Raw genomic sequence first — 15,938 nt, 5'->3', positions numbered from 1 at the left:
GACCCTGTTTCTACAAAAAAATTAAAAAATTAGCCAGGTGTGGTAGCCTGTGCCTGTAGTCTTGGCTACTCAGGAGACTGAAGTGGCAGGATAGCTTGAGCCTAGGAGTTGGTTGGTTGCAGTGAGCTATGATCATGCCACTGAACTCCAGCATGGGCAACAGAGTCTCAAAAAAAATTTTTTTACATGAATATTCATAGCAATATTATTCATAATAGCCAAAAAGAAGAAACAACCCAAATGGCCATCAACTGATGAACAGATAAAATGTGGTTTGTCCATACAATGGAGTATTCATTGGCAATAAAAAAGGATGAATTACTAATTTATGCTACATATGGATGATCCTTGAAAACGTTATGCTAAATAAAAGAAGCCAGTCAAAATAACCAACATATTATATGATTCCATTCATATTAAATGTTCAGGATTGGCAAATTTATAGGGAGAGCAAATATATTAGTTGTTGTTTAAGGCTGGGGTGGTGGAAGGAAATGGGGAGTGGTAGCTAATGGGAATGGCATTTCTTTGGGTGATGATGAATATGTTCTAAAGTTGATCATGGTGATGGTTGCATAACTCTGTGAAGGTATTAAAAATCATCAAAATGTACACTTTAAGTTGGCCAATTATATGGTTTAATAAAGAAAAAAGTAAATAAAATATTAAAAAATTTAATAAAGTAGCTATATCTTTTTTTTTTTCTTTAGATGGAGTCTCACTCTGTCACCCAGGCTGGAATACAGTGGCACAAATCTTGGCTCACTGCAACCTCCGCTTCCCGGGTTCAAGCAATTCTCCTGCCTCAGCCGACCAAGGAGCTAAGATTACAGGCATGTGCCACCACACCCAGCTCATTTTTGTATTTTTAGTAGAGACGGGGTTTCGCCATGTTGGCCAGGCTGGTCTCCAACTCCTGACCTCAGGTGATCCGCCAGCCTTGGCCTCCCAAAGTGCTGGGATTAGCCAGAGTGCCCAGCCATGCTCTATCTTTTTTTAAAGGGAGAGAAATTGGACAGTAGCTGGAGGAAGAGGGTAGGTTTTGAGATTTTTTTTAATGAGACAAAAATAATGAAAGCATGATATACTGATAAGAATGATCCAACATAAGGGAAAAACAACTGCTGCTGAAGGAGTTAGAAGAGAAACTTTCTGGAACAATGTCCTTGTAGGTAGAGATGATAGCATTTAGTGCTTAAGCAAAGGCATTGATCTTAGCTAAAAGTACAGACTACTAACTAGTACTAACTAGAGGTACACCATGCAGGTAAATAAATGTGTTGGGAGCTTTGATTCTAATCCTTTCCATTTCTTTTTCAGTGAAACAAGAAGAAAGATGATGAGCTAAGAATGAAGATTGGAGAAACAGATTTTCAAAGTTTGAGGTGGCCAAAGGCAAAACATAGTTCTATAGGAGGGTGAGAGAATGAATTAATACCAGAAACGAAATGGTTGCTGAGCCACATTAAGAGCTCACTTGAAATCTATGGTCACATCTAATTGAAAGGAAGACCAGTCGGCATAGTTTTGTGGTTTTTTTCTAGCCATAAGCAGTTATATGGTGCAGGCGTGACATAGGCAGACAGTTGGATTTAAACAGGATTGTGGTTTTGCCAAATGGATACTACAAAGAAAGGAAGGAACCAGTGAGCTGAGAAGTAATAGCCCTCACTCACAAGGGCTGAGGGGGAAATGAGACAGCCAAGTTTGAGTAAGAGCCAGAAAGTGTAAAGAATGATCAGATAAGAGATTGAGGACATAGGGATTTTTTTTTTTTTTTTTTTTTTTTTTTATCACCTACCCTGAATACCAGAGGATTTTGGAAGGGGTGAGTAACAGAATCAGAAAAGAGAATTTGCAGAGTCTCTTGGTTACTAAATTCCAGAACACTTAGAGTGTCCTCAGATTCCTGGGCTTCTCATGGTGAGGCTCTTCAATGGGTAAAAGGGCATGATGAGATTGCTACTGGTGGTTCCAAGTCAGATAGTGTGACAAGGCTATCAGTGTTGGATAGGAGTGGGTTTGGGGATGGGAGCCCTTCCATGCGGATGAGAGGAAACAGCATCAGTGATCTTTCTTTGTGTTTAGTAGTACCAGGCTCCATGCAAAGTACCCTTCATGAATTACCTTATTTATGCCTCATTCTTTCCTATGAGGTAGGCATTATGTCCCCACTGGGCAACAAATGTGACACAGACTACCTTCAGTGTTACAGTGGCCCAGGGTGGGCTGCACCGTGGAAGGGAGGAAACACTATTGCATGATTTCTTCCAATACTCCTTTTTTGAAAAACTGATTTTCCTTTCTTAAAAATCACAAGACCATCACTTCTTTCTAGGTAAGAAAACAAAGATAAACAACAACAAAACAAAAAACCAGCATTCAGTCTAGCCAGTACTAAAACCAGTTGCATATTTATTTCAGCCCTTTTTCGAATTAACAAATGTAAGGCTATTTAAAAAAATTTTAATAAGCTTTATTTCTTAGAGCAGTTTTGAATTTATAGAAAAATTGAGCAGCAGTACGGACAGTCCCCCACCGACACCCCCCGCCCAGCACCCCACACAGTTTCCCCTATTATTAACATCTTGCTTTAGTGTATAGTACCTTTGTTACAACTGATGAACCAATACTGATACATTAGTATTAACTAAGATCCATCATTTACATTAGGGTTCACTTTTTAGGTTGTATAGTTCTATGCTATGGGGTTTAACAAATGTATGTTACATATCCGCCATTACAGTATCACACAAAAGAGTTTTACTGTCCTAAAATTCCCCTGTGCTCTATCCCTTAATCCCTCTCCTCCTCCCCCATGGTAACCACTGGTCTTTTTACTGTCCTTATAGTTTTACCTCCTCCAGAATGTCATCTAGTAGGAAACATAATCTTTCAGACTGGCTTCTCTCACTTAGGAATATGTATTTAAGTTTCTCTCATGTTTTCTCATGGCTTGTTAGCTCATTTCTTTTTATCAAATACTATTCCATTGTGTGAGTATACCACAGTTTGTTTATCCACTCTTCTATTAAGGGGCATCTTCCTTCCTTTCTGGTTTTGGTAACTACAGATAAAGTTGTTTTGAAAATTCATGTACAGGTTTTTGTGTGGACATAAGCACTATTGCTGGATCACATGGTAAGACCATGTTAGCTTTGTGACTGTACATTTTGCATTTCTACCAGCCATGAATGAGAGCTCCTGTTGCTCCACATCCTCGCCAGCATTGGGTGTTGTCAGTGCAAAATGAGTAAAATGTAAAGCATTGGGTGTTGTCAGCGTTGGGTGTTGTCAAATGCAAAATGAGTAAAATGTTTCGCATTTTACTCATTTTTATAGGCGTATAGTGGTAATTCATTGTTGTTTCCGTATACCAATCCCTAATGACATCTTTCCATGTTCATAGTTTTCATCTGTTTATCATCTTTGTATAGATCTTTTGCTTATATTAGGAAATTGAATTGTTTGTAATTCTTATTGTTGAGTTTTAAGAGTTCATTGTGTATTTTAGATGCAAGTCCTTTATCAGATTTGTATTTTGCATATATTTTCTCCCAGTCTGTGGCTTGTCTTTTCATTCTTTTAACAAGCCTATTGTTATTATTATTATTATTTAGGAACATGGTCTCACTATGTTGCCCAGGGCTGGCCTCCTGAATAGCTGAGACTACAGACTACAACTGGCTTAAACAAACCTGTTATTTTGAACTAAGTTAGTTCATTTACTATACCATTTTTTATGTCAGAATAATATTTCATGGAACATAGCAGTGTTTATTAACCAGTCTCTTACTGCTGGCTTTGTAGGTCAATTCTAATTTTTGATATTATCAACAGTATCATGATGAACAATCTTGTGACTAAATCTTTGTGTGCAGTCTTGTTTTCTTAGCATACATTTCTAGAAGTGGGACAGTTGGATCAAAGGGTTTTTATGTTGTTGAAGCTTTTGATATTTATTAAAATTGTCCAACAGAAAATTTCTCCCAGTTTACATCTTATTAGTAGAGTAAAAGAGAGCACCTATTTTCCCAATCTCTTGTCAAGTAGGTACGATAACATGCTCTATTTATTTATTTATTGAGATGGAGTCTTGCTCTGTTGCCCAGGCTGGTCTGCAGTGGTGGCATCAAGGCTACTACAACCTCTGACCCCTTGGGTTCAAGTGATTCTCGTGTCCCACCCTCCCAAGTAGCTGGGATTACAGGTGCACGCCACCATGCCTGTAGAGATGGGATTTCACCATGTTGGCCAGGCTGGTTTCGAACTCCTGACCTCAAGTGATCCACCCACCTCCGCCTCCCAAAGTGCTGGGATTACAGGCATGAGTCACAATGCCCATCCATAACATGCTTTAGGAATGGAAATGGCTTCTTTTGTTCTTCCAAATATAAAATAACATTCTTATTCTATCATTTAAAATTATTTGCAAACTGAAAGGTTAAAAACAGTATTTCATTATTTTAATTTGTATTTTTAAATTGCTAATGAAGTTAAACATTTTGTCAGAAAAAATATATTATCTTTAGTGTCACTTAAATGACATGAATTTGATGGATATGTAACAGATGATAACATTCTTTTTTTTTTTGAGATAGAGTTTTGCTCTTGTTTACCAGGCTGGAGTGCAATGGTGCTATCTCAGCTCACTGCGACCTCCACCTCCCGGGTTCAAGTGATTCCCCTGCCTCAGCCTCCCAAGTAGTTGGGATTACAGGCATGTGCCACCATGCCCAGCTAATTTTTTGTATTTTTAGTAGAGACAGGGTTTCACCATGTTGGCCAGGCTGGTCTCGAACTCCTGACCTCAGATCTGATCCGCCCACCTCGGCCTCCCAAAGTGCTGGGATTACAGGCATGAGCCACCAGGCTTGGCTGATAACATTCTTAAAATAGCATTTATTGAGCACTTACTCCAGCATGGTATTTTGCCAGGTATTACATAAACATGTACGGAATAATCAATCCCTAACTGCTAAAAAGTCACAGTCCAAGAAAGTCAATGCCTAGTTTATAAATGTTTATTGAGTGTCTACTATTGCCTGGAACTACTTTTTATAATAACTTTATTAAGGCATAATTAATATACAACAAAGTGTACATACTTACAGTGTACAATTTGATAGCTTCTAACATAGGCATACAACTCTAAAACTATCACCACACTCAAGATATCCACCACCCTCAAAAGTTTCCTTGTGCATCTTTGTAATCCTGGCTGATTCTGGCCCCTCTGTCCTCTCACCATTTCCAGGCAATCACTTTTTGTTATCATATATTAATTTGCATTTTATAGAATTGTATAGAAATTGAATCATGAAGTATATACTCTTAGGGAGCAGGGTCTGACTTCTTTGACTTACCATAATTATTTTGAGAGTAATCTTTATTATATGTATTAATAATTCATTTCCTCTTCTTTTTTAATCCAGCTTGTGTGTGTCAGAGGTTTATTTCTTTCAACTGCTAGGTAGTAAATATACCACAATTTGTTTATCCATTCTTTTGTTGCTGGACATTTCGGCTGTTTCCAGCTTTTGGCTATTACAAATAAAGCTGCAATGAATATGCATGTATATCTTTGAATGAACATATGCTTTCATTTCCCTTGAGAAATGTCTAAAAATTGTATGGCTGGGGCATAAGGCAGATGTATAACTTTTTTAAAAACTGCCAAACTGTGTTCCAAAGTGGTTGTGCATTTATCTATCAGCAGGGTGTGAGAGTTCCAGTTGTTCCAAATCCTCATCAGGTAGTATGATTAGTCTTCTTAATATTAGACATTCTGATAGGTGTGTAATGGTATCTCATTTTAATTTGCATTTTCCCAATGGTCAACAATATTCAATATCTTTTTGTGGGCTTATTTGCTATCTGTGTATCTTCTTCTGTAAAATGCATGTTAAAATAATTTCTTAAATTGGATTGTTTTTCTTATTATTGAGTTTTGAGATTCCTGTGCATATTTTGGGTTCAAGTACTTTATCAGATATGTAATTTACAATGACTTTTTTTTCCGAGTTTGTGGCTTATCTTTTTATTCTCTTAACATTATTTTTCAAGGAGAAAACATTCTTAATTTTAATGAAGTCCAATGTATCCATCCTTTTTCTTCTATGGATTGTACTTTTGGTGTCAGACCTAATATCTTTGCCAGTCTGAGAGATATGTCAGAGAGCTGAGCAGCTATGACAGCCTATTTCAATGAACAAGACTGCAAGCTGTTGAACCCCAAGCAGGAGATCCTAACCCACATGCTGCTGGAGCTCACCAGATCACTTTTCAATAGGATGGATTTTGAAGACTTGGGGATGGTAGTAAATTGGAATTACCACCTGCCTCCACCAGCTGCCAAGACAGTGTGGTTGGGAACCTTCCCAGGACAGTCATCAGGAGCTCTCAGGCTGAGAGACACACACAAGTGCCTCATGTGCTTGAGGAGGAGGAGACTGTCGTTGGGATGCCTTGCCATTAGCTTTTCCATTCTAACTGCATTTTGCCCCGGCTAAGCAAGACAAATCCCTGTCCCTTGTGCTGCCAGGAGCTGCCCGCTGATAACGACACTTGTGAGGAGCACAGAGGAGATAAGGCTCGAAACAGCAGCAGCAGCATTGTCTGGAGAACCTCTACAGAGCCATGCGCATATGAGGAGGCTGGGGCTAAGCGCTGGCTCTCTACAAGGTCCTCCTCTTACACCTTGAACCCTTATTAAAGGTTTCTTTACCCACAAACACAAGAAAATATCTTTGCCTAATCCAAGACCACAAAGATTTTATCCCATTTTTTTCTGAGAAATTTTAGAGTTTTAGGTTTTTACATTTAGGTCTAGGACCTATACCTATTTTGAGTCAATTTTTGCATATGGTGCAAAGCGTGGATCCGAGTTCATTTTATGGATATCCAATTGTTCCTGCACCATTTGTTGAAGAGATTATTTTTTCTGCACTGACTTGCCTTTGTACCATTGTTGAAAATCACTGATCATATATGTATGAGTCTATTTCTGGGACAAAACCCTTTTGAGGATTGTGTAGCACGGTGACTCATTAATCCTCTCTAACAATTGTGCCTCAATATTCTCTGCTATTTCATCCATTCTTCTAGTTATGGTGTTAGCTGAAAGAGGAACATGTGCCACCTTTTGAACAGCAGCCTTTCCTAGAAGTTCATGACAAATGTCCTTAGTAGCAGGCAGGATCAACTCTTCACCAATACTAAAGGGCTTCTTAGCTTTAATAACGTGGTTAGCCACTACGAACGATGCTCTCAGTACAGACACACTTAATGAAGTAGTGGTCTTCAATAATTACTTCTGTTCTCCGTGTTCATGTTTTTTCTTTAGAAAAACCCCAAAGGCTTGTCTTTTAATGCAGGGTGTTTGGTCTCCAGGTGGTGAAGCAGTTTTGAAGTTTTCATGGCTTCCTTGAATACTGGGTCATCCCGTAATATACAAAGTGGGCTTAGAGAATGTGAATCACCTGTTGCAATTAACCCATAATTTAAGTAGAACTTTGGGCATTTTCTTTTTTTTTTTTTTTTTTGAGACAGAGTCTCGGTCTGTCACCCAGCCTGCAGTGGAGTGCAGTGGCATAGTCTCAGCTCACTGCAACCTCTGCCTCCTGGGTTCAAGAGATTATCCTGCCTCAGCCTCCTGAGTAGCTGAGATTACCGGCACGCACCACCATTCCCGGATAATTTTTTTTTTTTTTTTTTTAGAAACATGGGTTTCACCATGTTGGCTAGGCTGGTCTCAAACTCCTGGCCTCAAGTGATCCACCCGCTTCAGCCTCCCAAAGTGTTAGGATTACAGGTGTGAGCCACCACGCCCAGTCTGGTATTTTCTTTTAAGTGCAGCTTTCTTTTTGTTGGCAGTCTTAGAGTCTTCTGCTGTCTCATCATTGGGTGTCTCTGATTTTCAAAGAAGCTCTCCAGTGATGTCTGCTTTTTACTCATTTTAGCTAGCCTTAGCTTGTGGGCTTACCAAAACTGTGACTGAGACAAGTGTTCAGTGTAGGAAAGCGGCACAGACAGAAGTGGTAAATAAAATAATGGGCAGGTCATGCACAGACTAAATTAAGTGTCAGATTCTGACTTAAAACTTGCCACCAGATACAGCTGTGCAATTGAAATACATCGACTCACTTGCCTCTATAAAGTCTGCCACCAGATGCAGCTTAATTGTCACTTGCCACTCACTGATAGGGTTTTGATATGAGTCTGGAGGCAACTGTTTTATTATGGTCTCTGTACAGTCAACCCTCTCTGCTAATGTTAATCTGTATTTGCTTCCACTCCTCAGCAACAAAATACCTACCTCCTAGCAACACTGCCTCAGCTGCACCTCAGATCATCAGGCGTTAGATTCTCATAAACAGCGCTCAACCTAGATCCCTCGCACGTGCAGTTCACAATAGGGTTCACGCTCCTGTGAGAATCTAATGCTGCTGCTGATCTGAGAGGAGGTGGAGCTCAGGTGGTAACGCAAGTGATGGAGAGTGATGGGGAGTAATGCAAGTGATGGGAGCTATAAATACAGATGAAGGTTTGCTGGCTAGCCTGCCGCTCACCTCCTGCTGTGCGGCCCAGTTCCTAACAGGCCATGGACAGTACTGGTCAGTGCCCCTGGAGGTTGGGGACCCCTGCTCTACCTAATTCCCGTTATCTATGGGGTCTTCCAATTTGGCTGGTGAGAACTGAAATTATTCCTGGTTTGTATGTGCTCCAAGTATTTCTCTTCATACTTGCAGGTGATTCTTCCCCTGGCCTTGGGGTGCTTTGTCACATGCATGTACTGATATGTGCACAGCTGAAGAGCTGAGATCTTTTGCAGATCTCTGAGGTTCTCTCTGTGCATCTATTTTCTCTCTGGTACTCTGCTCTACAAACTCCAGCTGCCTTGACCACTCTGGAATTTCAACTTTGTCTCCTCAACTCAGGGACACCACAGAACCTCCAAGGGTCCTCCTCCCTCTGCCGTGGTCGGGAAACTCTTTCCAGCTAGTAATGTTGGGCAATTGCAGTACTCACCTTGTTTGTTTCCCATCTCAGTGTTTACTGCCCTTGATTGTCTGATGTCCTATGTCTTGAAAACCAGCATTTCATAAACTTTGTCTGGGTTTCCAATTATTGAAGATAGAAGGGTATGTCTTTTCCCTGTTATTCCATCTTGGTTGGTGGGGAAAGCCTGCCTGGCATTCTTCTAAGTGCTGGATCTATTGGAAGTGAACAAAACAGACAAAGTCCTCGGCTTCAAACAGCTTACATGCCAGAAAGAAAATGCAGACAATAAATACATGAAAAAAATTAATATGCATAAACAAGTGTTTTCTGAAAATAGGTGCTGTTGACAAAATGGTAACAGGCCTCTCTGGGGTCGTGAGGAGATGAATTACAAGAAGGGGATTGTCACTGGAAGAGCTAAGATAAGAGTGTTCTAAGATAAGGAGATATGACAACTCCAAATGCTCCAAAACAGAAATAAGTTTGGCTCGCTTGATGGGGCAGATGAGGTCAGGGTGGCTGGGGCATATTTGAGGTGGTAGATGAAGTTTGCACAGTAGGTTAAGCTCAGAGTAAAAAGGGCCTTACAGATTGTTGTTCCAAATATCCATCACTACGTACAAATACCCCAGAATTTAGTGAGTTAGAACATACAACAACAATTCATTTTGCTCACAAATCTGGGGGTGCCTGGGGTCAGCTAGGCAGCTCTTAGGATCTCTGATATGGTTGTCATCAGGTGGTGGCTGGGGCTGGGGTCATCTCAACCGTTCTTCATTCACAAGTCTGGAGCCTGGAGTAGGCAGAAAAACAATTGGAGGCTGGAATATTTCTGGTTCATTGGCTATCTTTCTTGTTCTCTTTGTGGTCTCTCCATGTACACTTAGGATAGCCTAACTTCTTACATGGTAGATGAAATGTTTCTGAGCAAGTATCTCAAGAGAAACTGCCAGAAGCTGTAGGGTATTTTCAAATCTAGCCTTGGAAAGTCACAGTGTCACTTGTATAGCATTCGGTTTATCAAGGTAGTCACCAAGACCCACCCACATTCAAGGGGAGGAAATATAGACTCAATTAGTTTCTTCCTGGGAGAATGTCAAACAATGTGCAGACATGTTTTAAAACCACCACAGGCATGGCAAAGAGTTTGGATTATATCATTCCAAGGGAAAGCCATTGGTGGATTTTTTTGTTTGTTTTTGAAACAGGGTCTTGCTCTGTCACCCAAGCTGGAGTGTAGTGGCTCGATCATGGCTCACTGCAGCTTCAACCTCCCAGGCTCAAGCAATCCTCCCACCTCAGCCTACCGAGTAGTTGCAAGTACAGATGTGCACCACCATGCCCAGCTAATTAAAAAAAAAAAAAACTTTTTGTAGAGACAGGGTCTCACTAGGCTTGGATTTTTAAAAAGAGAATGACATGCAATGATACACAATTTTAATCAACTGCTCCATCAGGATTACTAGATACAAAATAAGATAATTAATTAGTATTTTTATATACCAGCAAAAACAATTAGAAATTAGCCAGATGTGTTGGTGCATGCCTGTAGACCCAGCTACTTGGGAGGTTGCAGCAGGAGGTTTGCTTGAGCCCCAGAGGTTGAGGCTGCAGCGAGCCATGTTCACACCACTGCACTCCAGCCTGGGTGACAGGGCAAGACCGTGTCTCAAAAGAAAAAAAATAGAAAATAAAATTTAAAAATGATACCACTTACAAAAACATTTTAAAAAATCAACTACCTAGGAACAAACTGAACAAAAATGTGTAAGACCTTTATGAAGTAAATAATGCAACTTTATTGAGAGACTAAAGACTAAATAAATGAAGGTTTATACCATTTCCAAGGACTCTAAGGGTGATTACTGTACAAATGTCAGTTCTCAAATTGGTCCATAGATTCAATGCAATACCATTCAAAATAACTGCAGTTTTTTCTGTAGAACTTGACAAACGAACTCTAAAATGTATAGGAGAATGCAAAAGATTAAGAATAGCAAGCTACTCTTGGAGGAGGAGGAGGAAAAGCAAGAAGGTGAGAAGGAGGCACTTGCTGTATTCGACATAAGACTTACTATAAACTCACGGTAATTAAAGCAGTGTGATATTATTACAAGCAGCACAAATAGAAAAATGGATAGGTAAATAGACGAATGTAATAGAAGAGCCCAGAAATACACCCATGCATATAGAGACACTTGTTTTTGTTTTGTTTGTTTTGAGACGGAGTTTCGCTCTTGTTGCCCAGGCTGGAGTACAATGGTGCCATCTCGGCTCACCGCAACCTCTGCCTCCCAGGTGCAAGCAATTTTCCTGCCTCAGCCTCCTGAGTAGCTGGGATTACAGGCATGCACCACCATGCCCGGCTAATTTTTTTGTATTTTTAGTAGAGATTGGGTTTCTCCATGTTGGTCAGGCTGGTCTCAAACTCCCGACCTCAGGTGATCTGCTTGCCTCAGCCTCCCAAATTGCTGGGATTACAGGGGTGAGCCACCGCACCTGGCCCAGACACTTGGTTTATTTCAAAGATGACATTACAAAAAGGGAAGGAGAGGATAGTCTTTCCAATAAATGGAGTTGGAATAATTTTGTATTCACATGGAAGGAAGAAAGGAAAGAAGGGAGAGAGGGAGGGAGGGAGGGAGGAAAGGAGGGAAGGAGGGAGAGAGGGAGAGAGCTATAGAAATACTTGGACATATGACCTGGGAGATGTGTACAAGAATGTTCACAGCAGCATTATTCATAATATCTCAAATTTGAGACAACCCAAAAATTTGACAGTAGAATGGATAAATAAAATGTGATATATCTGGCTGGACATAGTGGCCCATACCTATAATCCCAGCACTTTGGGAAGTGGAGGTGGGAGGATTGCTTGAGCCCAGGAGTTTGGGACCAGCCTAGGCAACATAGTAACATCCTGCCCTACAAACATTTTAAAAATCAGCCAGGTGTGGTGGTGCACACCTGTAGTCCCAGCTACTTGGGAGGCTGAGCTGGGAAGATCACTTGAGGCCACAGAGATTGAGGCTGCAGTGAGTCATGATTGTGCCACTGCACTCCAACCTGGGTGACAGAATGAGACACTGTCTCAAAAGAAAAAAAAGTGACATATCCACAAAAGGGCATTTTATAGAAGAAAAATGAATAAGCTACAGCCTCATACACATACATAAATTTTTTTTTTTTTTGAGAATGAGTTTTGCTCTTGTTGCCTGGGCTGGAGTGCAATGGCACGATCTCTGCTCACTGCAACCTCCGCCCTCAGGTTCAAGCAATTCTCCTGCCTCAGCCTCCTGAGTAGCTGGGGTTACAGGTGCCCGCCAACACACCTGGCTAATTTTTGTATTTTCAGTAGGGACGGGGTTTCAACATGTTGGCCAGGCTGGTCTCGAACTCCTGACCTCAGGTAATCTGCCTGTCTCCGCCTTCCAAAGTGCTAGGATTACAGGCGTGAGCCACTGTGCCTGGCCTGAACCTTAATTTTTAAAAACAATATTCAATTAATCAGACACAATACATATTACATAATTTCATTTATAAAAAGTTCAAAACCAGGGAAGACTTTAGTATTTAGCAATGCATAATAAAAAATAAAACTATAAAGAAAGACAAGTCAGGAGTATGGTTATCTTTATAAGGGAGATGAGAGTAATATTGGGAAGGGGTGAGTGGGGCAAGACCTCTAGAGTTTTGGAAATATTCTATTTCTTGATCTGGATGGTGCTTATGTGGTATTTGCTTTATAATAATTCATATAATTGTACATATATGTTTTATGTATTCCTCTATATGCATATTTCACAAAAAAAAAGTTTTTAAAAACCAAGTTCACTTCAGCTACTGTGTAGGCAGGCAAGTGTATAGGCAGGAAATCCAGTTGTTGAGTAAAGACAGGGTGGAGGCTTGGAGTAGGGTTGAGAAGTGGTCAGATACAGGAAATATTTCAGAGATGGAAGTAATAGGACTTGATGTGGAATGTGAAGGAAATAAGATAACAAAACAAATACACTTACTCATAAAACATAGGGCTAGAGCACGCAACAGAATTAATGAAGCTTTTGAAACAGAAAACATGAATGTGAGGTGCTGGGTTGTATGAGTAGGTAGTAGATGGAGGACTTCTGTCCAACTACCTCAGGGAAGACAGAAAAGCTGGAAAAACCAACACTTGACACAGATCGTGGAGGAAATGAATGAATGACGATACAATTAAACGGAGTAGTTGACAGTTTGCAGGTAGAAGACGAGTATGTATTGTTTTATTCTCTTTTGCATATTATATTATTTTCAAGACATTTCATACATTACTTCTCAAGTAGATTTTTATTTACTTATATCATCTAGATCCACAATTAAAGGCGTGCCACACTACTTCAAAAACAGTAGGCATTCCATAAATTGACTGGGCTATGAAGTCTTGGAACAGGAACCTCACACATCCCCCAAAACCCAGGACCAGCCATGGTAAGCCAATATGACAGACACATGATCCTGGCTGCCTATTCAGCAGTGCCTGTACAGTATGCAATAAATACTAATAGCTTTTACAGTATTAGCTTAGTTTTAACTTTAGGATTTGCTGGAAATTTCATTTTTGTTACAACTTTTTATCATTACATAGACTGATGGGTATGGGAACGAGGTGGGGAAGGGGTAATACAGAAATAATGATTAGAAACAGAAGTTTGTGGGAAGGGAGGCTTCCCAATCAAGCCATGTTATTTAGGAAGTCTTCCTGTATAACTCAGGGTTGATTTGAGAATCATCCAAAATTAGGCAATAGTGATGGCAGCAATGCCCTGTCTGGAGTGGCAGCTGCAAAGACGCCAGCTGCAGCCGGGCTGTGTGCTCCAGAGAGCCAGCAGGAGCAGGAAACAGATGGGAGCCCTGCCCCCTTCCAAGATGGCAGGGCAGGAGCCCCGCCCCCCCAGGCACAGCTGCAGCCACCCAGCCACAGCTGCAGACCTGGGCATCCCTGTACTCTCAGAGACGTGGGAAGCTCCTGCCTCTGCAGGCTCAGAAGTGCCTGATCCCACTGCCTGGCCTCTCCCCACTCCAAGTGCCCACTCTGATTTTGGAGCAAAGTTGAGGCTGAGCCTAGGTGCTGTTGTGACCTGGCCAGGTGTGCCTGCACTCAGGGCAGCACTGACATGCCAGCCCCCTATTCCCTCAGGTCCCTCTGGACTTTGGACACCAACGAGCATGGGAGGGAGGCTGAGGGCAGCTCAGTGTGGGCCTGCAGACACCACACACAGCCTGGGTGCCATGGGTGCTGTGGATGGCAGGTTGACAGCAGCAGGAGGTAGTCTCCTGGGCAGAAAGGGGTAGGTCTCGATGAAGCCCCCACCTTCAAGTCAGGGGCAACTTGAAGCCTGGGGGCTGGGCTGCCAGTTCAGTGGACCAGAGTGAGAAGTTACCACGCTTTTTCTGGGCCCGCCTATGGCCACCAAAGGACCAATCAGCATGCACTTTCTCCCCTCTGAAGCCCATAAAAACCAAGGACTCAGCCAGACTCAGGCAGACAACAGGATGACCTGCCTGCAGATAAGAGCTACCCACTCCAGTTCTCCTCTCCGCTGAGAGCTGCACTCATTGGGACAACCTGCCTGCAGAAAGGAGTCATCCACTTTAGGTCTCCTGAGAGCTGTACTGTCACTCAATAAAGCACCTCTTTGCCTTGCTCACCCTCCAGTTGTCTGCATACCTCATTCTTCCTGGATGAGGGACAAGAATTTGGGACCCGCTGAATGGTGGAACTGAAAGAGCTGTAACATAAACAGGGCTGAAACACACATCTAATTTGCCATGTTGTGGGTGATGAGGAGAGAAGAACTGTGGCCCTTTGGGGAGTCCAGACCTAGGAGCTCCCCGAACCAGGGCTGTGACACCCTCTTTGGGACTCTGCAGTTCCTGGTGTCGCCAAGCTTCTGGGAGCCACCACATTCCCTGGTACCAGCAGTGGAAGCTGCTCGTGGTATGCCTGGTCCAGCCGCAGCCTCGCGGGGGGCCAGTGCCCATGCTGGCTCCTGGAGCTGCCCAACCTGCCACAGCTGATATGCCTGGCTGTGTGCAGTGGCCAGACCCCACACTCGCTCGCTTATGCACCCCTTGCTGCTCTACGCCTGGCTTACCCTTGGCAGGTGTGGGATCCGGGCTGGTAGCATGAGCTGAGTGCAGCCTGCCAGGCTGAGTGGGCAGAAGGAAACTAGTGGGCCCAAGCAAAACTTGGGCAGAAGGCACCACCAGCCACAGAGATTTCTGGCTGGCAAAGCCACATCCCAAGGATTCCATGATAATAGGAGGAGGGGTTTTTGTTGTTGCTGTTTTTCAGACTTCTGGGACAATGAGAGAAGGTTAAAGTGGTAATTTAAAAACTCTTTGGAGGGCTGGGTGCAGTGGCTCATGTCTGTAATCCCAGCACTTTGGGAGGCAAAGGTGGGGGATCACTTGAGCCCAGGAGTTTGAGACCAGCCTGGGCAACATGGTGAAACCTCATTTCTACAAAAAATACATAAATCAGCCGGGAGTGGTGGCACATACCTGTGGTCCCAGCTACTTGGAAGGCTGAGGTGGGAGGATTGCTTGAGCCTAGGAGCAGAGGTTGCAGTGAGCTGAGATCACACCACTGCACTCCAGCCTCAGTGACAGAGTGATACCCTGTCACACACACACACACACACACACACACACACACACACACCTCTTTGGAATCTCTGATTTAGTATATGATTTAGGCACAACTCTCCCTTTCATATACACCAAATACCTTATGACATTAAAACATTTATCACTGGGATGAATGAGAGTTAATTTTGTTTTGATAGATGTTTCAGATTCTTTTACAGTCCTCACACAATGTTTACTGTGAACCAGGCACCGTTCTAAGGACTTTACCTGTATTAATTCTCTCAACAATGCTGTGACGTCATCCT

The 15,938-nt window shown here is 42.2% G+C and overlaps 2 long non-coding RNA genes and 1 pseudogene across 4 annotated transcripts in view; all 3 read left to right on the top strand.

Moving 5' to 3' along the window:
* LOC129048816 (uncharacterized) overlaps positions 1-972 on the top strand; it is a 43,087-nt gene extending 42,115 nt beyond the window's left edge. The window contains exon 4 of the long non-coding RNA XR_008511489.1: positions 711-972. This is a non-coding gene — a long non-coding RNA (uncharacterized LOC129048816). The remainder of the gene's footprint in view (positions 1-710) is intronic.
* Positions 973-1,173: 201 nt separating this feature from the next.
* Positions 1,174-14,696, top strand: LOC129048815 (uncharacterized). Of its 3 annotated transcripts, XR_008511488.2 has the most exons (4): positions 1,174-1,923; positions 10,947-11,090; positions 13,351-13,470; positions 14,492-14,696. It is a non-coding gene; the product is annotated as an uncharacterized LOC129048815 (long non-coding RNA). The 3 variants fall into 3 exon arrangements; XR_010141760.1 differs by lacking the exon at positions 10,947-11,090 and having other exon boundaries at positions 1,185-1,923; XR_008511486.2 differs by lacking the exons at positions 1,174-1,923; positions 10,947-11,090 and adding an exon at positions 1,930-2,338 and having other exon boundaries at positions 14,492-14,693.
* Positions 4,576-7,365, top strand: LOC129048814 (E3 ubiquitin-protein ligase RNF181-like; annotated as a pseudogene).
* Positions 14,697-15,938: the final 1,242 nt, after the last annotated feature.

The sequence above is a fragment of the Pongo abelii genome, chromosome 9 (assembly GCF_028885655.2).
Source record: "Pongo abelii isolate AG06213 chromosome 9, NHGRI_mPonAbe1-v2.0_pri, whole genome shotgun sequence".
NCBI classification, from domain to species: Eukaryota; Metazoa; Chordata; class Mammalia; order Primates; family Hominidae; genus Pongo; species Pongo abelii.
Note: the sequence above shows the minus strand (reverse complement) of the source record. Positions and strands in the feature narration are given on the sequence as shown.